Below are 14967 nucleotides of genomic sequence, written 5' to 3' on the forward strand. Positions count from 1 at the left end.
AGAGAGATCTCATAGAGCAGCACAGAGCTTCTGGTGAGCAGCGAGGTGCCAGGGCTATAAATAGCCCGTGCTGGGCTCCTGGCTGGGACGAGGAGCTGCTTTAATGACATGCACAGGGGCATATTAGGACACAGCCAACTGGCACCAGTGCTGCTCTCCTTCCCCCCTGCCCGTATGCTGCCTGGCCGGCCGCCTGCCAGACTCAGTGCTAAAAAGCAGCAGGCTCCTCTGTGGGATGGCACAGCCACCGCTTGTGTCAGTGGCCCACCTAAAGAATTATGTCGCCCCCAGGGACCTTGCCACGGGCACACAACTGGGCACACCTCTGGGTTGTTTCTGGGCGGCTGGAGCAGTCCCAGCGTAGGCGGTGGTCAGACTGACTCCCACTTACCACTGAGGTCTGGGTACCAAAGCAGAGGAGATGCTGTTGCCCGTTGACCCTACCCAAGCCGCTCTCAAAACCAAGGCCACTGTCTCTACAGCTGAGAGGAACTTCCCCAGACTGTTTCGTTTGCCCTTGCTAGATCGCTAAGAGCTGAAGTTGTGCATAAAATAAGGATTCCTGACCGAATGTGTTATCAGTATATTTTTAATCAGACATAAGGCCCGACCATCTTCTTGTTTGTGTTGATGTAAATCAGAAACAGATCCACTAAATTGGTCCAGAATAATGGGGCTGCACTGATTTACACCAGCTGCAGATCTTGTACTTTGTTAATTAAAGGGGAATAGGGAGGGCCATAATACGCTATTTATATCTCCATATGTTTAAGCAAAGATGGAAAAAGGATTAAGCAAAAATTAGGGTTGTAAAATTGATTAATGTTGAGCCTATACTTTCAGCTGAGAAAGACATTAAAGGGTTTTCAGAGTGTTCTTTTTCAAATGGCATTAATTTATTTATTCGCTGTACTAATTGGTTGATTGATCATAATAGCTTCTGAGAAAATTGAAGATGACATGTATTTTCATATCTAGATTTTTAGTCTGATGGTTTTATTACAGAGTTTTTCCAAAAGCCATGGAGGGATCATTCAGGAATGTTCAAATGTTAATAGTGGTTTGTTGTTTTTAGGGGAAAAATTAAGATGTACATGATCATCTTAATGATCTACATGCTTTTTTTAAAAAAATGCATATTTCATATCATTTGTGAAGAAAACTAGGAAAAAAATCAAAATGATAAGTTTACTCATGTCAGAAAATTTGATAGATCAGATTACAAAGATATATATTGTCTAAACTCCCAAATTGTTCTTATTAAAAGTTCAGCTTTATCTTAAAAATAAAAATAGCCAATCTGATACTACAGCTTTCACAGAAGCCAAGATGGAACGGTGAACTGATAAAATGCCACAGCTGTGATAAAAATGGACCATATCCCCTATATTGCCTTGTTCTCCTGTTACATGGAACAATTTATAGTATAATGATGGTTAACATGGAGTGTTTATGTAATACATTTTATTTATATGAAACCACTTCACTACCATAATAAAAATCATGTTTCCTTTATGGGTGCATTGCTTCAGCTAATTTCTATGATGAGCCTGTTTTACAAAACCACTAACTAATGCTTTTAAGACAAATTCCTTTTTATCGTTCATGAAATTCTGAATATTTCTCTTGCACTTCAACGAATTAACCAGGACACCCCATCCTGCAGCGGGGCGACCGCTGGGCGGCTCTCAGCAGCACTTTATAATTGCACAAATGGAGTAACACCATGGTGAATCAGAGCCCCAATATTTTTGCGAGAATTAAAAGCTTTCTCTGCTGTAAGCCTATCTGTTTTCACCTTCTTCATGCAATTAAGTCGTAATCCTTTTGTTCTTACATCATTATCTGTTGTCATGGTAATTTTAATTATAAAAATGAATGGCTGAGAAGTGGGCGAAGACAAAAGTTTTTGCTGAAATTCGTTAAGTTAATGGCAAAGGGAAAAATATCTGTAGTAATACAACAAACGCCTGATCTTTTAACACAGCGTATTTTAAAACAATGATAAGAAGTAGGTGTCAGAGACACATTTGATGTGAATATTTCAGTGTTTAGGAAATATGTGTTGAATTTAATGTTTTAGAACAATTTTTGCATGGCACCAGTCATACAGTCCCTTCTGGCGTTGCATGGACAAAGAAATTCCTTTCTAAATCTCAACTGCTAGTGATTCACCTATTGGAAAAAAAAACATTTTTTAGGCAAAAGTCTGACCAGTTTCCAAGAGTGTGTTTTCCTGAGTACAGTCTTGGGAACAGCTACACAACATTTACAGTTCATCCGAAAGCAGAAAACCTGTTTTGAAGGGCGTTGTGCATGCAAATTGTCCATAGGTGAAGATACGCCATGGCTTGCAATGAGCGGACCCACAAGCCACGGTCAGTCACAGCTGAACTTTAGAAGAGACCTGCATCAGCTCAGTTAGGCTCTGGGTGGTATGTGGCAGCTATCAGGACGTGGTTTTTGCTGCCACTGAAACATTGCAACCAATGTGCTGAACTAAACTCATCTCTGTCACTCTTGTTATGGTTCTGCAGTTTTGCTCTGGCGCGCTCTCTGCTGACAAATACACAGTTTTATACAGACACGTCATTAAATGGTGGCACAACATTGTAGCTCGGAAAAGGAGAGCCTCACGCTTGTCTCCATACCCTTGGGTGACTCCCCAGTGTGGCCACTGCTCTTTGCTCCTCCCGGCTCAGAAATTCCCCGGGCTCCTCAGCCTCTTTTCCTGGACAGTGAGGCAGCCTCTGATTTTATTTATTTTATTTTATAGTTTGGGTTGGAAGGGACCTCTAAAGGTCATCAAGACCAACCCCCCTGCCATGGGCAGGGACATCTTCAACTAGATCAGGTTGCTCAGAGCCCCGAACAACCTGACCTTGAATGTTTCCAGGGATGGGGCATCCACCACCTCTCTGGGCAACCTGTTCCCACCACCCTCAGCGTAAAAAATTTCTTCCTTATACTTAGTCTGAATCTACCCCCCTTTAGTTTAAAGCCATTCCCCCTTGTCCTGTCGCAACAGGCCCTGCTAAAAAGTTTGCTGCCATCTACCTCACATATGCTTTACCTCCCGTATGTGAGTAATTCTGTGATGTCCGTTCACCCACTTGGCGTTAGCCGTGTGTGGAAGCGCTTCCAGGCTGGCTGCAGCGGTGATGGCACCGGCACCGCTCGCTGCCACCGCTGCTCCCTCCTCCCGGCACGTCCCACGTGGGCAGCTTTGGCATCCTGCTGCTTGGGCAGAGAGCCGGAGTGCATTCAGACCCTGATGGTGGGTTTGGACCACAGTACACCAGGTGCTCTACAAATGGAGATTATTCTATTTGTATTATGTTACAACCAGTAATGTTATTTTGGTTATAATATCCATATATACAGTGCCAGTTTGGATACGTAGGGAGAGAAAAAACAGAAACAGAGAGATTTCCAGGTTAAACCCATTATCTATTCTCTTATGTCAGACCAAATACAACATTGACTTTTTTTTTCTTAGGGTAAGTGTTGACCTTTAGAGCAGACCAAGGGCAATCTTGAGCTCGCCTGTGACCACCGGTCCGGGGGGCAGCACCCCTGCAGTCCCGCTGAATTGAAATCTCTTTCTGGCTCTGTCAACCTGATTCCCAGGTTGCCTGACAGATAATGTGGCATGCCAGCCACCCGCTGCTTTTTCATTTAAATAAATGAGAAAGTTGTGGCTAAATTAACACTCCAGCGGAGGTAATAAGGACCGACTCAGCAGCTGCCATGATGTATGCAAATTGCAGTTTCACAGTTAGGAGCTAGATGTTGCTTAATTTGTAGGTCTTTCTGTCTTTTAAATGAAAGAGCCTCCCTCAATTCAAGTGATTTTAAAAAAAAAAAAAAGCCAAAAGAAAGCCCCCAAAGTCAACTACTCACCAGTGCTTCTAACTGCACCTACAGTCTTTCTTCTGGGGTTTCCCCCCCAGTCCCCCGATAAGCAGTTATTACTGAGTAATACTGCACTGCCAGATGCTTTTAGGCAAAATATCTGCTGATTTCCAATGAACACACAGCCCGATTAAGGAGGTACTGCCGGCCCTTTGGTATAAACGTAAACCTGATTTTTTTTGCAGTGATGCCACAATCCAGAAGCTCAACATCCATCAGTTTTTTTCCTCTGGAAATGAAATTGTAATGGCACAAAGGAAGACCTGTGATAGCCACCAGTTAATCAGACAGAAAGAATGGGCTGATAGGAGAGCATTTTTTCTCCTTTTTGATCAGTAGACATGGGAGTGGAGATGCAAAGAAGCACGTAACTGGATGGGGTTTGTGGAAATGCTGTTCTGTACATTAGTTCTAGTGCTTTTTAATCTCTCTAAGAAAATTATGGATATAACTGTGTTAGGGTCAAAAAGATTTCTAAATGGACACCAAAACTGAAACTCAGGAAGGGAAGCGCATACTCGGAATAGCAGAACTTGGGGCCATTAGAAATAACTATAATGTTTCTCAGGGTATGTACTGCAAGAGGAAGCAAAACCTTAAAAACATTGTAAATTAGATTTTACCTGGCTCAGAAATGTTGCAGCCACAGGATATAAGGCTAAAAAATGCTCCAGACTCACCCAGTCTTTCCCAGTTTTTTTTCAGAAAGACAGAGGTTTCATTCTAAAATAAATTCCATTCAAATGATTTGGGGTTTGCCTATCTTTTTTGCTCTCCTGACCTACATGGTCAGTCCTCAAAAGCTATTGCCACAGATCTTTGAATTCTTTCGGAGGAGATGCTCTTTCCTCCACTCTGGTCACCAATTCCTCCATGCTCAATTCCTGTTCCTGCATGTCACCTCCTTAGCCTTCACTTATCCCTTCCATAACCTAGAGATACCTTAGTGACCCCTGGCATGCCGTTAGCAAAGAAATAGCAAGAACTTGACCTGTCTAGTCATTATTTGGCTGCATGTGTTGAAACACACTGTCACATGAAAATGCAAGTAAAAAAGCCACAGTGAATTTGTGGGCAAGAAACACTCAGACTATAACCAAAACGCGGGTCTGAGAGTGCTTCCCAATTCCCAGAAGTGAATGCATACCCAGGCTCGTTTCCAGCTCCCTGCTGAAGGCAGAGCTGGCATACAGCTCCCCCCATCGCTCTTACTCCTTCTCCAGGAAAGGAAACCTGAGCACTTGGGAGGGACAAGAGCTGCAGCCTGCCCTGAACTGAACTACTGGGGACAGGGATTGAGGGAAAAGCCCCAAAGTGCCTCCATCCTGCTGTTCAGATGGAGTCTTGGCACACTGGGCTGATTTTCTACTCAGGACACTAAAGACGACGGTAATTCTGGCTGCTGCGACTTTATCTGTCACTCAGTACAAGCCCCTGCAACTCTCTTTGGTCTTTGTCCCTCATCGCTAAGCCAGGATAATGATGCATTCCTACCAGTCGGAGAGATTAATTAGTATTCACTAAGCTGCAGGGCCCATGCGCCAATCGTGCAAATTAAGAAGGATATCCAGGTTTGTGTACTCCAATAAATTCTGCATTTGCTGCAGCCCCCCAACCTGGTGTGCAACTGTGCCACAAAAAATGCATTAAAAACCCCTTTCTTACGCAGTGGTTGTGGTGAATGAATTACCAAATATGAAGCAAACTGTGCATCGCTTTTCTGACAAACAGGCAATAACTCTGAGAGACATGGACTTCCCCCATCACGGGCATGAGGCATCTGTCCCTAAAGTGGTATGAAGACGATGCTGGTTCGTACGTGTCCAGTCCTGAGCACTGAGCTGGAGGCGGCTCCTCTCTCCCATGCCCTGCTGCCCCAAACGTGGCTGGCAGTTGTAGCATAGTGCTAGAGCTCCAACCCACGTGACGAAACTGTGTCCCAGAGACAGACAGACAGCCTGAACTGTCTATCCATGTGTCAAGGTGATGGGGAGATAGATGGTCACGGGGAGCAAGGATAGACCACCTAGCAGGGCCTCCTCCAAGGTCTATCCTCAAAGACCTTGGTAAAGGGTGTGCATCCTGATTCAGGCCACGCACCAGATATCCTCTTTCACCCCATGATCTGAGTCACCAGTCTGTAGCTTTGTGAGTTCATCTGCAAGGGATCTCATGAATTGGGAGGTAAAAACTTGGAAAGATCCGCAATACTGTCACCGTTTTAATTACCCATCTACAGTTGCCCATAAACATGCAGCTGATTTTGCTCAAACCTTGCAACTGAGTGTAGTGGTTTATTTTTGAGCAGCAGTACTCATAGAAAAGGAAATGGGAATTAGGATCCTTCAAAAAAGTAAAATTTCTTCTACTTCTGTCCACAAAAAAAGGATGAAGAAATGTAGCATCTTCCAAGTTACACCCCATGTGGCAATCTTCCAAACCTCTTTCCGTATGTTCCTAAGAATCAAAAGCCCAAATGTTCCATATCTTGCTGCCAAATTCTCTGGCTCACTCCCAATAGATCTTACAATACAGTTGGGTATTGTCTAGTGAAAAAAAAAATCACCTCAGATTGATAATTAAAAATATATTTGATCATCAGATGGATATGAATGGCCAAGGGGTGCTGTGCTGAATGAATTGTTCACGCTTACACATTTCAAAGCAGCAGAAGAATACCTTTCTGGTCTTACTGAAGTTGCCCCAGAAATCCTTGTTTGTTGCAGAACATAATGCTGAAGAAATTTGAAACGGGGGGCGGAGGTGGAGGCAGATGAGCCATGGCAGAGACCTATAGTGCCGGGGTGCAGTCTGGGGTACATGTCTGAACTGGACTGCAGAGAGAGGTTTTGGACTCAGGCAGACATTGCTGGATTGGTTTCACCCCTGTCTCGTTTCAGACTGAGCCCCACAACGTCAAAGGCTAGGAGTTTGTCCTTGTTTTAAACCAAAGAGTAGATGCTGCTGTAATCCCATCCCTGCGGGTGCTGAGGCGCACTGAGGACACACGCATTGCTCAGCATGTCTCATGCACATTTCACAGCACAGGAGGGGAAGAGATGCTTTGTGCTGTCTGGCTCAAGCACCGAATGTTGCAGCCTTCCCTCTGCTGTCCCCTTCCCCAAAACCTCCCAAGGTCTGGGAATGATGGAGTTTCATGCAGATGTCTACATCCAAGAGTTGAGCGTTTCTGCTTGTGCCCGAAAGGGTGGCATCTCCAAACCTTAGATTTCCATTTAAAAAGTTACCATAACTTCAGAAAAGATTCAGTAATGTACTAGGAAAAGTCAACAAGTAAAAATAAGAAACACATGCTGGTATCAAAGCATAGTACTGTGAACTGGAAGGTTCCTATGTGCAGGAGTTCAGGAAGCCCTACCAACAGGTCTGTAACAGGAATCTGAACTGATGTTACCAGCCCACAGCAACTGCAGATACTCGTGACTCCAAAGCTCAGACAAAACCACAGATACCTTTGCTACATGAGAATCAAAGACTGTAGCCAAGATATAATAGATATCTTGTGTTGGAGGAAACAGAATAAGGGTTGGGGGGCTGAACTCTTAGATACCGTAACTTTTGATGTTATTAACAGCACATGCTGCTAATTTACAATAAGATCAAACACAAAGGGTGTTAAAGGCCTTGAGGATTGAAGATGTCCATCTCTAGAGCACACGAGGCTCTGGTAACAATCCTTTGTTGTCCTGAGATATAGCGTAGTCATCTTATATAGGAAATACTTTGTCTATGGATGCTCTGTCCCCTTTTTCACTGCAATGCTCCTCATTTGACGTCCCCTTTCTCGAAGTGTACTTCTGGGTTAATTATTACAAGCATTAATTCAGCCTAGGAGGAAAACCAGTGGGTGTGTTTGCCTGCACTAGAAGGTATAAAGTAAATGGTAGCAGATACTGTAAAAATGAAATAACTGAGAGGGAACAATTATGAACCAGATGCAAACAGTAATGAATGTGGTGTTTAGTACAGAATAAGTCCCATGTGAATTCATGGTATTAGGGTGCAACACTGAGCAGAACTGGGCCTTAATTTTGTTGGTCAGTTGGTGCTACCACAGTATATATACAGGAGAACACTCCCAGGAGCGAGCAGTGTCTTGGGTATAATGTTCCTGTAAGACGTGAAGATACTGCCTGACACCTGTACCAGGATGGCAGAGTATCTGCTAGAATTCTCTTGTTGTTCCATGCCGTAATGCTTACTTTTTCTCCAACATGCATTTTGCACTAGGGATATTCTTTATTTTCTCTAGTGCTACTCCTGATTTACATCAGTGTCAGCAAGAGCAGAATCAGGCCTCCAGTTAAATAACCAATGCAGCTGTTTTGCTGAACCAGCTTCCTGGCTGGGAATGAATCCAGTCAGCTGTGGATAACAAACCCCAGTAATAGAGATTTCAAAGATTTCATACATTAATTTTTTCTTAATATTTGCAGAGTTACTTTTCTTACAAAATCTGTTAGGCAGATGTTAGGAAGTAATTACTGTATGAATGAGAAAGAAAATGCACGTCTTTCTTACACTGAACATGTGTGAGTGGACTGAGTAAAGAAACCAAAGATAAATGAGAAAAAAATCTAAAATATATCTGAGCAGAACCTGCCAGAATTTGCCGTGGGGTTATAAGGAAGAAACGGCACACGGCAAGCTCTTCTCGTGAGCCATACGTTCATCGTCTGTCCAAACCAACGAGCCTGCTACCTTTTCTAGCAACAGCAGAATTATACTCGCCATTCATGGGCAGAAGATGAAGTTAGCCCTGGCTGGGCAGGTACAGTTTTCATCAACATCTAAGACGCTTTGAGGCAGTTACATCAGTAACCAATGTGGTGGACAGAACTAAAGTGTTGCTACATACACTCTCATGCTCAAATATCCCCAAGTATCCTTGGATCACGGCACACATAGATGTAAATAGGATTGACCATATGAGTTAAAACTCTTGCCTCCGTGTACAGAATTATTGTAATTTTTATATATAAATACAACCAATCTTCAAATGATGGTGGCAGCAGTAATAACAACCAGGAGATTAGCATAGAAAGCAAAACTGGAGGGAAAATTTTGCCCTGAAGAATGCTGTTATCCAGGCTGCGGGTTTGTCCAGGACACAATATTCCCTATACTTGCAAACCTGGGTAATCTTTAACGATGGAAAAAGTTACTGCTTCAGTTGTTCACAGTGCTCCGATGGATAGATTTCGAGATGAGATGGAAGTTAGTAATAGTATAACTGGGTAAACAAAATCAGGAGCATTAAGAATGGGTTCTGCCCTCAGCTTGCCTCCAATATTGGGCCCTACTTTGCTCTGCTCTGATTTCCCCCCTGTAAAATAAAAATTTTACCCTTCCTTTCTGAAGTACTTTGAAATCTCAGGTTCAAAGTACTAAATTAGTGTTAAATAAAATATCTCAGTAAGTAATAATAAAAATACTGCATGTCTTTTACAGCATTTTCCATCACTAACAGTTGATGCACTTCACAGACCAGGTTGGTATAATTACCTTTACGTTACAGTGTGGCTGGACCAACAGAGGCCAAGTAAGGAAATGATTCACCTGTACCATGAAAGCTCCCTTAAAATGCCTTTTAGAAGCATGAAGCAGACCTCCAGATCGTGCTGATTTTCACGCATAAAACCAATTTAGTTCAAAAAATAAATTGCACTTTAGTAGCTATGGCCCTCTAAAATTCCATCTCAGTGTTTATGAACCTATAAACACTATAAAAATAAATGTTACAAAAGAAGCCTTTAAAATTACAAACCAGTCAGGATGTTTAATATTTTAAGTCTAAATTACAATATAAAACCTCATTTTGAGAAATGCTATGAAAGCATGGGGTTGGGTGCATTTTAGAACAGCATTTGTCATAAAAAAGAGCTTGAACATTTGGGTTGCCAAGGCAGAAACAAGCACCACAGACACATTTTACCCTTATGGGGATTCATCAAGGTTGTGCAGTGCAGCTGTTGTCTTAGTAAAAGAAAGTATCGGCCCCTGGCTGGAAGAAACAGAAACATAATTATGTTATGATGAGCTGGAAAACATGCAAAGAAAAATTGGAATGCAAAGCATGATAAATGATGCTTTGTCAATTGCAAAGCAGCAAGAAAACCAGGCGGCACAATAATAACTCTTCTCCAGTCAATGCTTCCAGTTTGGCTACCAAGATAAAGCACCACTCTAACCACAACAGAATAGCTGTATCTTTTGGCTGTAGTATTTAGTCCTGATACAATGATGCTGGGTTTGTGAAGTGGGTTATGCAGTCATCCTTAGTAATAGAAATGAGAAAAGCAATGGCCAGGTACTTCTCAAAATAGAGACCATCATTCCATCCGGAGAAAATTTATAATGTTGTCTTATTCTGGTTTTTATGCATATTAAAATTCAAAGCTTAGAACGTTTTCTTTTAAGATGCCTTTTAATTACATTTTCTGTCATAAAAACCCTGTTTCTGTCGAGGTGACCAACATTTTATCAATAGTAATATGGCTGCATGCAGTCATATCGCAGTGAAATAGGAAATGCCATCCTGTAACAGAGTCATTAATCTGTCTGTCCTCACAGTGACAAGGACAGGATTTCCCTTCAAGTGCTGCAGCAATGTGCTTGTCCGGGTATAAACCACTGAAGTTTATTCTCGTGATGAGAGTGAATCCAGAGGGAAAATTGGACTAATTATATACCAGCACAGGAAACTTTTATTTAGAAACCAATGCGGGGCCGCAGAGATAAAGAGGGACGAATGTTTAAAGAAAACCTTCTCATGATAAAGGAGAAAATTATTTTTAAAAAATAATAATTCAGGAGGAGGGGGAATTCGGTAGGGCTAACGCGTCCGCCCGCTCCCAGGGCACAGAGGAGCTGTAGCTGTGCCCTCTAGTGCCCGAGACCTGCAGCACTTACCTGCAGCCCCTGAACCAGGGGCGTGTGCACCTGAGAGCATCCACCAGCGAGCTGCTTCCTGCAGCACCCCGCGGGGATCAGCTCCCTTGGTGGGACGCTGCTAAGGTTACACAACTCCACACTTCTGTAAAAAAGATATTTATTCCCAAGGCAGAGTTATTCTCTAGCAAGAGGGTTGCTAGAATAACTCTACCAACTTTCCCCCTACAGACAAAACTTTAGGGCAGAGTTTCCACCTTTCATTTTGAATTTCCTACCTTTGGAGGATGCCTTTTATGTATTTCATACTCAGAATGCCTCAGAATCTGGTATTAATATTCTTGTGGGTTTTTTAATTAAAAAAACCAAATGAACTCCCAAACAAAACGTGTGCTGCTTCTGTAATTAAAAACAAGCAGCTCTCAAATTAGCATCTATGTAGGATGGGTCATCTCCCATACATCAGTTTAAAGGACTGAAACCTATATTCAAAGAGTGTATTTTTAAGTGTGTATTTTTGGTTCTGTCAAATAAGGAACACAGGCGAGATACTAATCACTTCACTCATATAGCTACTGTTTGCAGTCACAGCTTTGTAAGCGACTTCTAATGACAGCATGATTTGCAGAATTTTTATTACCTACAAAAAAATTAGGACTATTTTTACCACTAATTATTATCATTTACGTGGTAAAAATACTTTATTAGTTGACTGTAGTTTTCATCTAGGGGTATTAAACCATTTGTAGTTTAATCTAATAATTCTATTCCCACTGATTAGGGAAAGTGAAATTACTGATGGGCAACAAATCAGTGGAAGCCTGCGAACAATTTCTGTCATACTCAGATATCCCTGTGCTAAGCCTTCAACTTTTCTCCATTTCATTTGGCACTAATTTGTGAAGAGGTACATGAGACTGCAGAATTGCAGACCAATGCCAACCTAGTTATAATCTCTCCTGATATTGTTAAGCTTAACCTGATCAATAAAATATTGTCCTTTAACATTTTCTTCCTCAATCCGGTTTGCCTGACACCAAGTTTATTTTTTGGCTGCAAGGCATTAAAATAGATGTTTTACAGGAAAATGAAAGCAGTTTATCCCAGCCCCCACTCCTGTCTCATCCCTGTACATGTCTTATTCAGGAATACCAACAGGCAAGCAAGGGCAGATTACACTAATAACTAAAGCTGAATGCCTGGACTCTGGCTAGGGATAAATAAAAAAATAGCCAAAGAGAAGGGCAAATCCAAATTAATGACTCCAAACCGACAGCTTTAGTGGCATTGGCTTCTTTGCTTTTCACTTGATTTTTCCTCTTCATGCTTCATCTCCCATTGTTTCCCATGTGCTCTCTTGCCTGCGCTGTCTGTTGCTCTCTCCAGCTGCTCCCTGACTACTGTAACTTCAAGCATTTTTCTATTGGAGCAGATTCTTCCATAACCACATACTTAGATATTTTATTATTTTGTCCTCCTTCTCTATTACTTTTTGCTTCTTCTTGTCAGCAAAAGTTCTCTTTGTGTCCTGGTGAGCAGAATCCCAAATGGTTTAGCACCCACACCCCATCAAATCCACTTCTCAAATGAAAATACTCCTTTGCAATTTAAAAGCGTGGTGTCGTCAACCAGAGCAGAAGGTTCTCATAAAGTCTATTTACCTTTGCATGCCACCAGGATGTGATCCATTAAAAATTCATTTTGTGAATGAAAGCCTAACGACAAAGAAAATCCTAACTCATTCCCTCACCCCACCATCAGAATTAACACGCCAGCCTGCCATGCTTGTCTCCCATCCATCCTACCCTCTCCCTTCTTTTCTCTCTAGCCCATTCTTTCTCTCCCCTTGCTGTGATAACAAGTTTTCATTATATGTGTTTTCTCTGTCATTGCAGCAATTGATTCTTTTCCTAAAATTTACCTTATTTGAGGGCGTAAGCCTTTTCTCTCTACTCTTGGGTACCTTGGGAGTCAATGGAGATGCTTAAACTAAGCAAGGCTCAGCCTTTAATAAACAAAACACCTTTCCCCATAAGGCTTAAGCAATTACTGAGGTAGCGTAAAGATTCACCAAGTGTATTTCTATTTTTTATTAAGAAGTTGATTTAGCTTAAACTGTATTTCCAAAACGTATTTCACTCCACAGAGACAAGAGAAGATGTTACAGTCTCATAAATACTGCATGCTCAGACATCCCTTTGATTTCTCACAGGGAGCTAGTATGCAATAATTGCTCTGCTAAAGCCCTGTGTATTATTTGGATATCAGCTAGGTGAATTCTTCAGACCCAATCCAGTTTTCTCAGGTGGCATTTCATTCACGGCTTAAACTCCCTAAAATTATGAGGTAGCTAGTCAGCAGTTGCTTCTCATTCATTTTTATGATGTTATCACGAGATGGGGAGGGTGTGCTACCTATGAGAAGAAATGTCCTCAAATTCCTGGGGGCTCAGGGAAGCTGGGGAGAAGGGAAGGAGGGGTCGGCTGATCCTCCGCTCCCGTGCAATGGTGAGAATCTGGGCCTGGCAGAGAGTGCAGGTGGGACCACAGTCCTGCGGCCTCCAACATTAGCTACACGGAGGTTAACGGGGTATCAAGGGAATCATATATCTGGACTGACCAGGGCAGGCTCTCAAAGACAGGAGCTCGTCCTCATGTCCCAACAAAGGTCGTTTTCTTTGAGATGCTATTTTTACCCTGAACTTTAGAAAGAGATTTTTTCCTTGTCTCCCCCCACCTCTCTGTGGCCCTGGGAACTCGGATATTCCCAGCACCACAGTGGGAGAGGAGCCTGCTCCTGGCATCAGGTTTCATGGATGGCTATAAGGAAGCAGGAAAGTGTTCCTGGCAGATAAACTGTGTGAGCAGGGGAAGAGGCTTCTTTCCTTCTTTCTTTTCTTCTTAATCCAGTTATTATCTGATCTGTATCCTTTAAATAAAAATATATGCCCTTGCTTCTTCCAACTCTGGAGCTGGCTTGTGATACTCTTTAATTCCACCCATCCGTGCTTAGACAGTAGCTGGCCTGGCAAATTGTACACCTCCAAGTACAGCTCCCAGGGCTCTGGTTAAGACCCCATCTGACCTAAATCTTGCTCATTACAAACAACCATAAATGTTGGGTTTGGGTTTTTTTTCAAACAATAGCAGTTACAGGAATATGTAATTTTGCTTTTGCCATTTATAACTAACCCCCCCCCCCCCCCTTAAATAAAAAAAACGACACCAAAAGAGGAAAAAAATCTGGTTTTGATTTCCTTTTTATTTTTATATGGGTCATCTCTGAGGTTTTGCATTTATTGTTATTATTATTAGCATATATTTCTTTCCTTTCCTCAGCCTTTGTTCCCAGGTTGGGACTCAGTGAACACATTGCCTAGCTTTAAAAAATACTGTTAATAGCTGCCTCTTCTTACAAAGGCCTGAGACCTCTAAGTATATGTAGGCATGTAAAAATCAAAGTTTATAATATTATCCTGATGAAACGTAAAAGGCCTCAATCTGTGCCCTTAATATAAACAATTTAAAAGTGCTCAATAAATGCGAAGCACCTACCAGTATTAAATGACAAAACTCAGTATCGGGACGCCTCGAGGCTGGGAAGGTATTTTAACTTCGGGCGACCTTGCTGTGACAATTTTTATAAGCAAGTATCATATACCATCAAATAGATCTCAAATCACACAGTTGCAACATATGTATTGCATATAATCTATGGTGATTAGGCGCACTATTAGATTATGTGTGTATAAATTATATACTGCATTTATAAATTGCCTTTACCATGAATGAGGGTGCGAAGCAAGGGGCTTGGGTGCTCGTCTGAACTCGTGTCTGAAAGACTCAACCTCTCCGGCGTGGCTTCAAAGCCTGAAGAGCCGCCGCGCATCTACACGCAAACAGTGAAGTTTGGATTTGGGACTACAAAGAGCCGGGGAAGCCCAGGAGGCAGCACGGCTTCGTAGCCTCTCCTCTCCGAATTCAGCGCATAAAAGCCGTCCGCGCTCCCAGGGTGTCACTCGTGGCTACCCCAGCCCGCCGGCAGTCAGCTGAGCGGCCGCTCCTACGGCAAGAGCCCGGTATTTTGGGTTTGTCAGCCGGCATGGGCTGTGGGCAGCTCTGCGGCTGCTGCCCCCGCCCC

Source organism: Pygoscelis adeliae, unplaced genomic scaffold, assembly GCF_000699105.1.
Source record: "Pygoscelis adeliae isolate BGI_AS28 unplaced genomic scaffold, ASM69910v1 Scaffold453, whole genome shotgun sequence".
Lineage (NCBI taxonomy): Eukaryota > Metazoa > Chordata > Aves > Sphenisciformes > Spheniscidae > Pygoscelis > Pygoscelis adeliae.